At 41.2% G+C, this 16351-nt stretch overlaps 1 long non-coding RNA gene and 1 pseudogene across 1 annotated transcript; one reads left to right on the forward strand and one right to left on the reverse strand.

Annotated features, from left to right (window-relative positions):
• Positions 1 to 1998: 1998 nt before the first annotated feature.
• Positions 1999 to 3180, reverse strand: LOC127161211 (uncharacterized protein K02A2.6-like; annotated as a pseudogene).
• A 1655-nt stretch (positions 3181 to 4835) lies between these two features.
• LOC127161212 (uncharacterized) lies at positions 4836 to 14883 on the forward strand. The gene is made up of 3 exons (XR_007826995.1): positions 4836 to 4884; positions 6080 to 6164; positions 14049 to 14883. It is a non-coding gene; the product is annotated as an uncharacterized LOC127161212 (long non-coding RNA).
• The last annotated feature ends 1468 nt before the right edge of the window (positions 14884 to 16351 follow it).

Raw genomic sequence — 16351 nt, forward strand, 5'->3', positions numbered from 1 at the left:
ATCATATTCGGGAGGAACCAGTTCAGATAGAGGACTCAGATCACCTGATTTTATTCAAGACTCAGTCACGAAGAAGAAATCCAAATTGTTGGAAGAGATGAAATTGTTGCAGATGAAGGTTTTGTTTGCCACGGATCGCACGTTGGCAAGCCCCATTTTGAGCTGCGGTGGATCCAGTTGAGCATCAGAAGCTCTGCGAAGTGAGCGCAAGTTGTAGTGATTCACTTTCCTTCGACGAAGCCGTGGGGAACTCCAACGGGTAATCCTGGTAGGTAAATCCGGAACGTCCGAGCAAATCCGCGAACCACCGCGCTCCGCCGGGCCCCAAGAGATGTAAAGGCGGCAGGCCGCTTCCGACCGCGCGTCCAACAACGGGGCAATAGTAGAGCCAGATGCCCAGGTCGACTTCAGTCGCACAGCCACGCCGCTCCGCTTTCCGCGTCGTCTCCGGTGTCTCTTGTGTGGAACCCCGAGGGCGCGCCCACGTAGATAGTCAAGGGAACGAGACTGCGTTGGTGGTGAGTAGAACTCAAAGTTTCTTAGGTTAGCGGAAACTCCAAGAGGCTTTGGCATAATGTGGTAGATATCCATGAATTGTTGGCGATCATATGCAAGCAGCGAATGGCTGCATAAAACAAATAAAATCAATAAAAACATAGTGAGTAGCACAGACAGTGGACGGCATGCCAAACACACCGGCGCCATCTTGACTAAGTAAAATAATTAAAATAATTAACATTTTTTGAGACCGCAGGTGTAGATGGAACACTTTCCAGAGGAACATTTGAGATTTTCAGCTGATCAATGTGCCGCCTCCAGAGGATGTCGGGAGCAACTTCCACTATACGAGAGTGGACCTGTTCTTTCTTTGATTCTTGCAGGCATCCACTTGTGATCTCCTCTGTAATCCCTAGCAAGCACACTATCTCCAACTTCCAACTCGTGTGTTTTTCCTCCTCCTTGTGATTGTTTCAGTTGTTTGTCCTGTACGGTTCTTTTCAGATTTGGTTTCAACAAATCCAACCTAGAGCGTAAAGGTCCTCCCAGAAACAACATGGCTGGGGTTCGATTTGTGGTAGCATGAGCTGCATTTCAATATGCAAATAGGAAATTTTGTAATTTTTGATTTAGTGTAATTTTTTCGTTTGTCATGGCACGCAGAGCATTCTTCAAGCTTTGCACAAATCGCTCATCTTTTGAACATGCTGACATCCTGAGCAATGCATGGCAAGCTGCTCAATCTGCTGATCTATTCCTGGCCACCATACAAAGCTTCTGGCAAGTGACTTCATCTTTACTACTCCTAAATGTCCGACGTGAAGCTCCTCCAAGACTCGAGTTCGCAACTTAGGAGGTATAATGACTCTTAAACCCCACATGATGCATCCTCCATCCAAAGTCAGTTCGTCACGGCGCTGATAGTACTGTGCGAACCGGCTCTTTGCTTCTGCATTCCAGCCATTTCGTGTAGCTGCGTACACTTGAGACAATGTGGGATCCTTCCTGGTTTCTCTCTGTACCATTTCAGCTGTAACAGGGGAGCCCTCCAGCTGTGCAAGACTAAAAACATCCAAAGGTATGCTTTCTTTCACTGACTCTGTGCTGGTAAGGTCTAATGGCAGGCGTGAGAGTCCATCAGCATTTGCATGTCTATTTGTTCTTTTGAATTCAATCCTGTATCTGTGTCCTCCTAGGAACAAAGCCCATCTCTGCATCCGTGCTGCAGCTGTCAGCGGAACTCCCTTCTGTGGACTGAATATGGAAACCAGAGGCTGATGTTCAGTGACCAAGGTAAACTCGTTCCCATACAGATACCGATTGAATCGTTTAACCCCCCAGACAAGACTCAGCGCCTCCCTATCAATCTGCGCATAGTTCTTCTCTGCGGTGCTGAGAGAACGTGAAGCAAAGGCTATAGGCCGTTCAGTCCCATCACTCATCACGTGGGACAACACCACAACGATGCCATACTGTGAGGCGTATTTCATTGATTTTCATTCAAAATTCATTCAATTTCATTGGCTTTTGGGGGTCAAAATGAGTCAAAACTGTGTCTGACATCACCAGTCTCTTGGCTTCCTGAAAAGCTTCTGTACACTGCTTGGTCCACATCCATTTCTTTCCTGCTTGCAACAGGGCATTAAGAGGATAGAGAACAGTGGCTAGATTTGGCAAAAATCTGTTGTAGTAATTGACAAATCCCAAGAACGACCTCAACTGTGAGATGTCTTTTGGTGGTGGAGCCTCTGCAATGGCTCTCAACTTGTCAGGACACTTATGTAGGCCATTGGCGTCAATTTGATGTCCACAGTATGTGATGCTGCTCTTAAAGAACTCACATTTGTCACGTCTTGCACGTAACCCGTAATCTCCCAGTCTCTTTAACACACGTGCCAAGTTCTCCAAATGGATACTGTCATTTTCACCTGTAACGATGATGTCATCGAGGTAGCATTGAGTACCAGGGCAGCCTTGAAGCACCTGATCCATAGCCTTCTGCCATAAAGCGGGTGCTGAGGAAATGCCAAAAACCAGCCTGTTATAACGATGCAATCCCTTATGTGTGTTAATAGTCAGAAGCACTTTGGAGTCTTCCTCCATTTCCATCTGTAAATATGCTTCCGCCAGGTTGATTTTGCTGAAGTGTCTCCCCCCAGAAAGTGTGGCAAAGATATCCTCTATTCTTGGTAGTGGATATTTTTCTACATGCAGCTCGGGGTTAACAGACACTTTAAAATCTCCACAGAGTCTTACACTTCCATCCTTCTTGGAGACAGGAACAACGGGAGTTGCCCAGGGACTCCAGTCAACCTTGGATAGTATTCCTTCAGCTTCCAATCAATCCAGCTCAATTTCCACTTTCTGGCGGATAGCATAGCGAACGGGACGTGCCTTATGAAACTTAGGCACTGCGTCCTCCTTCAGTGTTATTTTTCCCTTGATATGCTTCAAGGTTCCCATGCCTGGTTGAAACACTGTTGCTGCACAATCAAGCACTTTTTCCAGTTTCCTTTGAGTACTCAGTCCATCAGGAACTGTGACTTGCAAAATTTTAATGGATTTCCAATCCAACCTTAACTTTCGCAACCAGTCACGTCCCCAAAGTGCTGGTCCTTCTGTCTGTACTATGTACAGATCCAATTCACTACATTGATCATTGTACTCAACAGTTACCGGCATTACCCCAATGGGAAGTATAGGTTCACCAGTGTATGTTTTTAGTTTGACAGGTGATGGCTTTAACTTGGCATTCTCAAAATTTCTTTCAAACTCATTTTGTGACATCACTGACACAGTGGAGCCTCTGTCCAATTCCATTCAGATGATTTTTCCTTTAATTTGTGGCGTCAGCCAGATTGCTTGCTTCAAGTCACTTTTCAGACTGTAAATTTCCAAATTTGCCAGCCCTGTATCACTGTCTTCATCTGAATTCTGAGCAATAACATGCACGTTCTTGCTTTTCTTTTTCTGAACTTTATACTGTCTGTCTTTCTCACTGTTTGGTGCATCAGATCGGCATGCTCTTTGTATGTGTCCAATTTTGTTGCATTTCCTGCAGGTTTCAGATTTAAATCTGCACTGATTTGCTTTGTGTCCACCTTTTATTACATCGGTAACACATTTCACTTGTTTGCATCATTTTCTTTGTTTTACTCACTGCAAACATTTTGTTCACAGACATTTTCGCTCCTGACCGCAACTCCACCGCGTCTCTGGCAGCCGTTTCCATGGCTACGGCAATCTCAACTGCACGTTTGAAAGTGAGATCAGCCTCTGTGAGCAATCTCTTCTGGATACTCTTTGTAAAATACCACAGACTAGTCGGTCTCTCAGCGCGTCATTCAATCCATCCCCAAACTGGCAGTGTTCAGACAACTTTTTCAGTTCAGCTATGTATGCTGCAATTTGACTCTCCTTCGTTCTGATTCCACTTATGAAATCTGAATCGCTCCGCTATGAGCAGTGGTTTTGGCGCTAGATGGTCCTGCATCGTTTTAACAATGCTGTCAAAACTGACATCAGCAGGCTTTACAGGTGCAGTGAGGCTTCTCAGCAATGCATATGCTCTTCCTCCAGTTGCACTCAATAACACAGATACACGCTTTTCATTTTCAGTATCGTTGGCTTTGAAATACTGCTCCATACGTTCACAATACATTGTCCAATCGTCCGACGCGCTATCAGCATCAAGTTTTTTTCCCAGAAAAAAAATGCCCAGTCCGAAAAAAAACTAGGAAAAGTGTCTTGGTGTCTTTATCGTGTCCGTGTAAACCTCGTCGCCAACTGTTGTGTCCGTTGCGTGATAAACTCAATAAAGAGTCTAGACACAGGTGGGCATTTTTCTTCTTATACTTTACTGACCTGTCAGCAGTAATAACAACGGGGGGATGCTTACAAGGAAAAAGGGGTTGGCCAACTAAACTCGAACTCAGTGTCAATACAAGAGTGGCCAACTATTCTATATATTCCTGAGTTCTATCTCACACAATACACTACAGTGTGTGTATGAGATTCATTTATAAAGTCAAATTTTTACTTTTATTACTCCATTTGTTTATTTTGGTTTTTGAATAATCTGTGGCCCAAACAAAGATTTAGTTTTATTGTCAAAGCTGATATGGTTAACCGTTTTGCTTTTTAGAGAGAATCTAAATACTAGATGTGCTACACAATCTTTTATTAGCAGTTATTTTAATGCACAAGTAGATATCATGTTATTAAACATGTATTTCAAAAAGAGTAAAACTCTCAATACACGTTTTATTGTTTGAATGGTTTTCCAGCACTTCTGACATTTGTGTTTGAACAGGACTTTTATTTTGGTGTGGTGTGTGATGTCATAAAGCTGCGCTGGTGCATCTGTTGTGATTCAGCTGAGGAAAGGTTTGTGTTTAACTATCAAACATTTGAGTCAACACCAATGATGTAAAATGGCTTAATTATTGTTTGATGTAAGACTGTAATGCCTTAAATAACGTTAATGCACATTTTTTTTGTGAGAGTAAAGTGCAAATTAGTGAAAGAAAAACTTTCTTATTTTTCTCCTTGTATTGTAAATTATGTGAAGGAAATGAAATTCAAAGTAAAAAAAAAAAAAAAAAAGTCCAGTCTTAACTTGTAAGGCTAGTCTAAACCTTTTATGCAACTGGTCCCTTAAGTTTACCAAATAAGCCAGGCTTAAAGCAAATTTAACATAAATCAAGCTCAGTCACTCAGTTTCTAGCCATGCAGCTTTTCTCTCTGGTTTTATGACAGCTGTACTTTTATGGTTATTAGTAGGCCATTAAAACATTACAAAATTGCTCTTTAAATTTCACTAAAACACTAAATTAAAAGTTAAAATCACTAAATTAAAAATTAAAGTAAATAATAGAAAACAGGTTACATTTCAACTAGGAAGAGGAACAGACATTAACTCATTTGAGCTAGAAATTAGGGCTGTATTTGCTAACTTACATTTGATTTACAGTTCCTACTCTCATAAAAAATACACTTATATAAAATGTTTAAATTCTACATATCACATTTAATGTCCAACAACAAATATTTTAGCAAAATGTATATTTTTACTCAGAATTACTGCACTATTATTTTATTGTGTTTCGCCTGTTTAGCTCTGGTTTAGCTTTAGCCCCAATTAATTTGTTTAGTTATTTCAAGTCAGGTTTTGGACTTTAATGTCTAGTTTTCTTCGTGTCTTTTATAAAACATCCAGCTGAAGCTTTAACTTAGCTTTGGCTACCTGAAACTAAGGAAAGTGCTGAAGATCTTATAACATTTGGTAAATCTGATATAAGACAGACAAATCCATCCAAATATAGAAAATTGTTATATATGTTTAAAAAATACAAATGTATAATCTCCTCTGCTGCTAAAGCTGTGTAAATGCAACAAGAACAACAAACTTTTACAAACCAGATCTACAGGTCATTCAGTACCAAAACAAATGCATAAAAAGTGTCTGTTTTGTAGTGCTTTTTTTGGATAATCAGCTTATTTAAACCCATTAACTCTCCATCTGACTGAGCTGATTTGAATTGAGATTTTTTTTTTTCTGTTTATTCACTCTATTATAAAGATGGCACTTATTAAAGAGGAGAGTGAAGACATGAAGACTGCAGAAGTATTCAGTCTGAAACAAGAAGATACTGAGGAACAAACGGGTTGGTTTTCATTCTCATTTGATCTTTATTAAAATGTCAGTCTCTACAGAAATGAATGATATTTATGAAGAATGTCATGTGAGTGTCCTAATTTAAGTGGTTTTGTTTGACATGTTGAGATCACATGACCAGACAAATACTAAAGCTGCCTTCAAGTCCAGCCGAGAAGATCCTACATTCATTTCTGTTATGCATTAAATACAAATAAGTAACTTATTAACTTAAATGATGGTACATAGGAGCCTCACTGTTAACTGTCCAAAATCAACTTCTGAACTGAAAACAATGACAACCATTCATTCACTTAACTATGCAAGTAACACAGAAAAAGAATGAATTGTTGTCAACAAGTAATTTTTGTTTTCTCGATTAATCTTTGTTATACCTGTTTTGTTGTTTGATTAGACATTTTGTTCAGTTGTGAAGATATAAACATCTAAAATAAAACAATTTAATTTTGTATAATAATTAAATAATATGATGCATAAATTAAATAAACACACTGAAAACAAGCATGTGAACGTAGTAAAGCCCCAGTAAATCACGTTTGAAAACCGATAAGTTACTGTTGTAGTAGACAATTGTTATAAAAAGAGAATGGAACGGACAAATGCAGCAAGCTAACAGGCTTGAGTTAGAAGAAGAAAATATGCATTAGTGCACAAATACATAAGCATTCGTTGAAATCCACAACAGTGACTAAACAAATGTAATGTTTTACTGCTGTTGTTATTTGCTGCTTTTAGATTTAGTGTTTGACTGTTCGCACCGTTTTAAATTAAGCTATTCTATGGTAGTGCCATTTAATCCATTACTACAGTGGGGGAAAAATATTTGATCCCCTGCTGATTTTGTACGTTTGCCCACTGACAAAATAATGATTAGTCTAAAATTTTAATGGTAGGTTTATTTAAATAGTGAGAGACAGAATAACAACAAGAAAATCCAGAAAAACGCATTTTTATGTTTTTAAGTTATAAATTGCATTTGTAATAAGCATTTCATCCCTTCACAAAACATGACTTAGTACTTGGTGGCAAAACCCTTGTTGGCAATCACAGAAGTCAGACATTTCTTGTAGTTGGCCACCAGGTTTGCACACATCTCAGGAGGGATTTTGTCTTACTGTGCAGATTCTCTTCAAGTCATTAAGGTTTCAAGCTGACGTTTGGCAACTCAAACCTTCAGCTCCCTCCACAGATCTTCTATGGGATTAAAGTCTAAAGACTGGCTAGGCCACTCCAAGACCTTTAATGTGCTTCTTCTTGATCCACTCCTTTGTTGCCTTGGCTGTGTGTTTTGGGTCATTGTCATGCTGGAATACCCTTCGACGACCCATTTTTATTGAGGGAATGAAGTTCACACCCAAGATTTGACAGTACATGGCCCTGTCCATTGCCCCCTTGATGCAGTGCTGTTGTCTTGTCCCCTTAGCAGAAAAACACCCCCAAAACATAATGTTTCCATCTCCGTGTTTGACGGTGGGGATGGTGTTCTTGGGGTCATAGGCAGCATTCCTCCTCCTCAAAACACAGCGAGTTCAGCTGATGCTAAAGAGCTAATTTTGGTCTCATCTGACCACAACACTACACCCAGTTCTCCTCTGAATCATTCAGATGTTCATTGGCAAACTGCAGATGGGCCTGTGCTTTCTTGAGCGGGCGCTGCGGGATTTCAGTCCTTCATGGCATAGTGTGTTACCAGTTGTTTTCTTGGTGACTATGGTCCCAGCTGCCCTGTGATCATTGACAAGATCCTCCCCTGTAGTTCTGGGCTGATTCCTCACCGTTCTCATGATTATTGAAACTCCACGAGGTGAGATCTTGTGTGGAGCCCCAGACCGAGGGAGGTTGACAGATACTTTGTGTTTCTTCCATTTGCGAATAATTGCACCAACTGTTGTCAACTTCTCACCATGCTGCTTGGCGATGGTCTTATAGCCCATTCCAGCCTTGTGTAGGTCTACAATCTTGTCCCTGACATCCTTGGGTAGCTCTTTGGTCTTGGCCATGGTGTAGAGTTTGGAATCTGATTGATTGCTTCTGAGGACAGGTGTCTTTTATACAGGTAACAAGCTGAGATTAGGAGCACTACCTTTAAGAGAGCCAGAAATCTTGCTGATTGATAGGGGATCAAATTCTTATTTCACTCATTAAAATGGAAATCAATTTACAACTTTTTTTTTAAGTGCATTTTTCTGGATTTTGTTGTTGTCGTCGTTGTTGTTGTTGTTGTTGTTCTGTCTCTCACTGTTAAAATAAACCTAGCATTAAAATTATAGACTGATCATTTCTTTGTCAGTGGGCAAACATCAAAAATCAGCAGGGGATCAAATAATTTTTCCCCCCACTGTATGTTGCGAGTGAGGTGATTGTGCAGCCTGATGCTTGTGAGTTGCGACAGAACAGATCTTGTGTGAAGTTAAGCAAACTTATTTTTAAGTAAAAAAAAAAAAAAAACATGCAAACTGATGCTCTATATAGACATCTCCTATGCAAGATCCTTTCAAGAGTCCCTTTTCTCTCCACGTTAAGAAAACTCCATCTATTAAAGAGGACTCAAATGCATGGTTACATGATATTGGTGTGTTAATTCAGACTTCAGGTAATTAAAACAAAAACTTTTAGTCTGATTTCTCAACACAATTTCTGCTCAGCAAATTAACAGTTTTGCATTCTGTGAAGAGTAGAGCTTGGAAAGAGGACCTTGGCACTGACATAACCTCTGCTCGAACCCATAATGGAAGGGTCTCAGGTGACAAGTCGTAAGGGGTCTCTTCGATCATTAAACTTGGTTTACTTGCCCCAAATCTCCTTCCTGAGTTGGAATTATAAATAAGGGTTCTTTTGCTTCAGTTCTGCAAGCTGTTTAAAGCATGTGAAGGAGTTGGTGGGTTAGGCTGACTTGAGGCTGGCTGGTGCTAGGATCTGATTTACAATCATCCATGGTGTCTTGGGCCTCTTTGTGGAATTTGGCTCCTCATGTTCCAACAATGCTCTAATTGAATCTTAAATTGTCTGATTCGCTGATATACTACATCATGCTGACCAAAAGTCATGTTGTGCTGGAATTGACAATAGGGTCTGGCTGCAGACATGCACCTGCATTTTCAAGACCTGCACTCTCAGACGCCTGCACTTCCGGAACTGATGTCACTTGCAGTCTATTTTATTTTTTATTTTATTTTATTTATTTATTATTTTTTTAATTGAATCTCTCAATATTTCACAACAATAGCCAGGTGGCGAAGACAAGAAAAAAGAAACTGAATTACAATGTCACTCGCAATCACCACTTGCACTCTCTGCTACCTGCAACGTCACTTGCAATCCACACAAATCGTGCGTGTCGCCAATGGAGACAAGACGCTGTGGTGGTTAAATGATTAAAACTATTTTAATAGCATAATGTAGAGGGTCCTGCAAATCATCTGTAGGAGATAAAAACAAGACCCACAAATCCGTGGCTACAGAAGAGCAGAATATGAACGAATATGAATATGAAGCAGAATATGAACGAGAGAATATGAAGTCTTTCGTTAAGCATTTTCCTCCCGTAGGAAACCATTAACACTTATGACTTAATGTATTAAGATGCAATTAAAAGATCAAATTCATTATTCTAGAAGACTTGGGTTTTGTTCAGATGCAACTTTGCAGACCTAAACTGTGCTGCAACGTTTTTTTTTAGATAGAAGAGGCTTTCTTCTGCCAAGCCTTCCAAACATGCCATTTTTGTCCCATATTTTTCTAATGGTATTGTCATGAACTTTATAATTTAACATGTTAACTGAGGCCTGTAGAGTCTGAAGTGTAGTTCTTGGGTTGTCTGCCGTTTCTCTGAGCTTTACACGGTCTGATCTTGGGGTGAATTTTCTGGGACATCCACTCCTGGAAGGAGAGGTGTTTGTTTTAAATGTCTCCCACTTGTGAATAAACATCAGATTGTTTGGAAATGGCTGTATTACTCTTCTCAGATTGATGGCAGCAACAATTGCTTCTCTAAGATGATTGCTGATGTCTTACCTCCTTGGCATTGTGTTAACACACACCTGAAGGCTCCAGACCAGCAAACTGCCAAAGCTTCTGCTTTTATAGAGGGACTCAGACTTGCTGATGATCAGTTAATCAAAGGTATTTGATTAGCAGTGCTTGACTGAGATTTACCCTCTTAATTCCAATGTTAACAGTAAGCGTGTCCTAACTTTGTCACACATGGCTTTTTCATTTTGGTTTTATTTTTGTTCAGTAAATAATGACACGGTGCAATTTCCCATGTGTTTTTGTTCATCTGAGGTTTTATTTTCAAAATTTTAAGACCAGCCAAGGACCAGTTCCCTTTCGAGGAACTCGAACTGCGTCCTCTAGGGGTCGCTATGGGAAACACATCTCCGTGACCTGTGTCTGAAGCCTACATACAAAAACATCAACAAAGTTGGCCGGCGACAACCTATGACGTCACTTCCGGTGCGACCACAGTATAAAAGGACACCGGTAGAACAGAACGGTCTCTTCTTCGTCTTCACTGACCTTTTGTCTGTAACCAAAAGCTTGAATTGAGTGCATGTTTTCTCACCAAATGTTTTAAGTACGGCTCGCGTGTGACAATGCGTGGTAAGAAGCAAGCGCTCTTTGCTCCCGTGGAGTTTATTGCACTCTTTGCTTGTCTCTTGCGAGAGACAAGCAAGCTCTGATACCCGCGCCTTTCATACGGTCCTTATATGGTGAGGATTAAGCGAATATCGGCTCTCTCGAGAGTTGAATGAGATCATCGCATTTATTGCTTGTTGCGAGAGGCAGACACGCTCTCATACCCACTTACACAGGGCTTGCGGGCTGTGTGTGCAGTAGCCAGCTGCGCCTTCAGCTCTCGAGGGAGTTGAATGCGCACGTCACATTCAGTGCTTATTTCTTGCGATGGACTGGCGTGCTCTCGTAGCCGCTTGCACAAAGCTTGCGGGCTGTGTGTGTGTGGCCGGGAGCAGCGCGTCCAGCTCGCGAGAGAACTGGATGTGCTCATCACGATGCATTCGCAAAGGAGGGAGGTGAGTCTTCTCTACAACTGAATTTGCATGAGTGTGTTCGCCTCTCGGGCATTAACAACGCATTCACGGCGGCGGCTCCGGAGCGTGTTCAGCTCCCGAGGGGGTTGAACATATGCTGCATGTTGCGACTGTGGTGTTAATTTTCTGCCATACTCGGGGGTATGGACAGAAAATAAAGAGGTTAGTATAGCCATCTGAGGATGGTTATAATTTTGCATTAATTATGTGGTTAAGTGCAGCTATCTGAGGCTAGCTGTGTGTTAACCTGTCCCTTCCTGGAAAGTTTAGCAATGTGCTGGCTGGGGCTGTGCGAATGGTCAGATGCGCTTGCCGGTTCCGTGGTTGGTCATGGGTCTCCAACATGGGTCTCCTTTTCTAAAATCCACGCTGTGGTATGGAATGCACCGGAGTTCTGCGTCCATTCTAAAATCCTTTATGGTAAGGGATTCACGCACTATTGCCCATACCCTTTCTCGAGATGGTTAAAACCCCGGCCACCTTGGGTCCCTCTCCAGACCCTTGCAGGTAAGTTGAGGTATGCAGCCCAGGCTCTCGCTGTAGGGGATATGTCAATGACAGCCATCACTACATCTCAGGGGCAACACCCTTAAAGCTTAGGGAGTTGGTACTTAGTGCTTGCCTCTATGATGACAGGCACTCCCCTCAGCACGGCAGCGTTGGTATAACCGTTCCCCATAGCGACCCCTAGAGGACGCAGTTTGAGTTCCTCGAAAGGGAATGTCTCAGGTTACGTATGTAACCCTGGCTCCCTGAGAAGGGAACGAGACACTGCATCCTCTAGTCTCTTCGCCATGCTTCGGATGTGAGCTTCAGACGAAGAACCGACCGTCCTGTTTTACCGGCGTCCTTTTATACTGTGGTCGCACCGGTAGTGACGCACCGGCAGCGACGAGTCGCGCAGGATGTGACGTCATAGGCTGTTGCCGGCGAACTTTGTTGATGTTTTTGTATGTAGGCTTCAGACACAGGTCACGGAGATGGCGTTCCCCATAGCGACCCCTAGAGGACGCAGTGTCTCGTTCCCTTCTCAGGGAACCAGGGTTACATACGTAACCTGAGACGTTTTTTTTAATGATGTTCTGATACGGAAAACCATGGAATTCAATAGGGTGTCCAAACTTTTTCACATGACTGTATATAGTGTTTTCCTTCGCAAAACGTGGCATAATGTGGCATAACGGATTAAGATGATAAAGACTAAATTCAATATGCTCCTATTCATTATTAAAACAACTACAGACAAGCAGGTGAGCCCAGAATAAACGCAACGCCGCATACATTCGCGTTTTCCCATAAAGAATAATCTCTACAGCTCTTTTATATCATTGTGTTTTGTTTATATTGATTTTCTACGGGAGGAAAACGTCTATTTAACGCACTGCGTTCTGGGCACGTCTGCTTGCCTATACAGAGTTGGTCTTTTTAATATCACTTAATGCCTTTCTTATGGTGCGTTCATATCTGTTGGTATATCGTTTGACAACAGTAAGGTTTATATTGAATTTGGTCTTTATCATCTTGGTCCGTTTTGCCACATTAAGCGTTTGCTGGGCAAGTATAAAAGTGAAAGTTTGCGCTTTGTGTTTGTTACACGGACGGTCTCTGTGGCTCCCTCTATCCCCCACCAGCGGGAGCTCTCACCGGAGTTTTAGAAACTACCCTTCCCATAATCCCGTGCCTGGGACTGCCACTTCCGGTTCCGGGTCTCCCGGTCCACTTCCCCTCTGTCGGCCATTTTAGAGCGCTTCGCGGTCTCGCACATCGCGAAGTTTTGTTAGTCATGCTATCAATCCTGAGCGTTCTTTTCTCGGACTGCCTACTCGTTGCCAACCGGACTGTGTATCGTGTGTGTGAACCTTTGCTGCCTGCCTTTTGTCGACCCTCGCGTTTCCTTTGGATTAACCCCTTTGATTGCCGCCGGCCCCGACCTATTGCATGGACTTTGACTACCCGATTGGATTTGCCTTCACCACACCTGTCCGCCGTTGTTGACCCGAGCTTGTTGTTTACGTCTGAGAATTTAATAAAGCTGTTGCAAATGGATCCAACGCCTCCGGATTCGTCCTTGACGCCGTTACAGTGTTCATGGCCATATGCTTGCCTTGAAGTACATTAAATTAATAAACTATATTACAAATTTGATCGTTTAATGGCACTTAATGTATCTTAATAGATTAAGCCATATCAAGTGTTAATGGTTTTCTACGGGAGGAAAAAGCTTAACGAGAGACTTTGTGCATTGCGTTCATATTCTGCGGCCACGGATTTGCGGGTTATGTCTTTATCTCCTACAGATGATTTGCAGGACCCTGTGTGTTATGCTATTAAATTCGTTTTAATCGTTTAACCACCACAGCGTCTTGTCTCTATTGGCAACACGCACCATTTGTGTAGATTGCAAGTGAGGTCGCAGATAGCAGAGTGCAAGTGGCGATTGCGAGTGACATTGTAATTCAGTTTCTTTTTTCTTGTCTTCACTACCTGGCTACTGTTGTAAAATGTTGAGAGATTCAATTAAAAAATAATAAATAAATAAAATAAAAAATAAAATAGACTGCAAGTGACGTCACTTCCAGAAGTGCAGTTGTTTGAGAGTGCAGGTCTGAGTGTGCAGGTCTGAGAGTGCAGGTCTGAAAATGCATGTCTGCAGCCAGACCCTTCTCTGAATTGATGCTGGAAAATAAACCAGCTCTCCTTTGGGAAAGCATTTGATAATTACCAGGTTGAAAGTTTGAAAGCAAGGAGTTTCTGAGATTACAGAAAATGCATGTTTTCAATAGATTTTGATGCCTTATCTTGGTTTTCTCACCTGCCATCAGTGTGGAAAGAGTTTCAATCGAAAAGGAAACCTTGAGGTCCACATGAGGATTCACACTGGAGGAAAACCTTACACCTACCAACAGTGTGGAAAGAGTTTCACTGTCAAAGAAACCCTAAAATTTCACATGAGAGTTCACACTGGAGAGAAGCCTTACACCTGTCAACAGTGTGGAAAGACTTTCATTCAAAAACGAAACCTTAAGGTCCACATGAGGATTCACACTGGAGAGAAACCTTACACCTGCCAACAGTGTGGAAAGAGTTTCACTCAAAAACAAAACCTTGAAGTCCACATGAAGATTCATATTGGAGAGAGACATTTTATCTGTAATCAATGTGGAAAGAGTTTCATTCGAAAAGATGTCCTTAAAGTCCACATGAGACTTCACTCTGGAGAGAAGCCTTACACTTGCACTCAATGTGGGAAGAGTTTTACCCATAAAAATTGCTTTAATTACCACATGAGACGTTACACGGGATGGAAACTCTTAACGTGATTGTGAAAAGAGCTTTACGACAGAGCTAAGCCGTAGATACCACAAGACCATTCACATTGGAGTGAAACCCTTCATATGTGGTCAATGTGGAAGGAGTTTCATATGTAAAGTAAGCCTTAATTACCACGTGAGGACTCGTTCAAGAGACAATGTGGAAAGAGTTTTAGTCATAAATGTAACCTAGTCATAATGTAAAGTTCACATGAGAGTTCACACTAGATAGAATTCCTTCACCTGCATATCTGAGTGAACGTTCACACCGCTTCTGAATGTGGGCCAAATCTGATTCAAATCCAAATCTGAAATGCAACACTGTGTAACTGAATGATATTTTTTAAAATTGGTCATATAAATAAAATGACATGCATGAAATGAACATTACACTGTATTTTTTTTTTTTTTTTTTTTTTTTTTTTTAAAGTTTTATTTATGCATTTTTATTACAATACAAAAAAAAAAAAAAAAAAAAAAAAAAAAAAATACAAAAAGATCCAAAACCACAGGATAACAACAACAAAAGCACGCTTAAATATGTGGCAGTGAACAAATACACCAGAGTATATTTTTCAAAAATAAATAAATTAATTACAAAATAATCATAATAAATAAATAAATAACAAAAGAAAGAAAAAAAAAAAAAAAAAAAAACTAGTGCAATCCTTCAAACAGCAAGTACCATTCTACAGTATTTTGATCAAGCTGTACATAGATAGTATGTCAAACAAAACTGTGAGTGTAGGGTGAGGGGGGACTCAGTCCCAAAGAACCGGGTCAAGCTGGAGAGTTTGGACATGTTCACAAAGGGGCTGCCAGAGTTTAACAAAAATAGTGCTAGGACGGTGAAGAGAGTACCTGATTTTCTCTAACTTCATAAAGTAAAGAACATCCTTTACCCAGCGGGTGTGAGAAGGAGGATGAGGGCTCTTCCAGTTCAGGAGAATTAAACGCCTAGCCAACAGGGATAAAAAAGCTACAAAATCTGAAAAATATGAGGGCAAGGAAAGGCTAGGTGGGAGAACTCCGAATAAACCAATAATTGGACAAAGTGGAATATCGACAGAGGTAATAGCTGACAATGAAACAAAAATTTGCCTCCAAAAAGTAAACAGGGCAGGACAGGACCAGAACATATGGATTAAAGTAGCCGGACCAGAATGACATCCGTCACACTCAGGGTCAATAGAGGGGTTGATACGAGCAAGTCTGCACTTAGACCAATGAGCCCTATGCACCACCTTGCACTGTATAAGCCGATGACGTGCGCAAAGAGAAGAGGAGGTGACCCTTTTCAGGACCTCCTTCCATGTCTCCTCGCTGATGAGAGTACCAATGTCTTGGGACCAACTGATGCGTAAGTTATCCGAGACAAACTGCAAATTATCAATTATATTGACTATCTTAGAAATTGATCCTTTAGCACAAGGGTCCACACCCAGTATGATGTCCAGAGCCGAAGGAAGAGGTGCATTTGGAAAGTTAACAAACTTTTTACGCACAAAGTCTCGAGTTTGTAAATATCTGAAAAAATGGCTTTTGGGGATATTAAATCGAGAGATCAACTGATCAAAAGAGGCAAAAACACCATCAATGTAAAGGTCACCAAAATGGGACAATCCAAGGTCTTTCCATGAGGCATAAGCATTATCCAGGATAGAAGGGTAGAACAAAGGATTGGAGTGTATTGGGGATAATAAAGGGGTATTGTGAAGACTAAAATGGCGCACAAATTGGGTCCAAATTTTAAGACTATTTTTTACAATTATATTATTCGAATATTTCATTGGGGTCATTGAGTATGGGAGGCA

This window comes from Labeo rohita, unplaced genomic scaffold, assembly GCF_022985175.1.
Source record: "Labeo rohita strain BAU-BD-2019 unplaced genomic scaffold, IGBB_LRoh.1.0 scaffold_587, whole genome shotgun sequence".
NCBI lineage: Eukaryota > Metazoa > Chordata > Actinopteri > Cypriniformes > Cyprinidae > Labeo > Labeo rohita.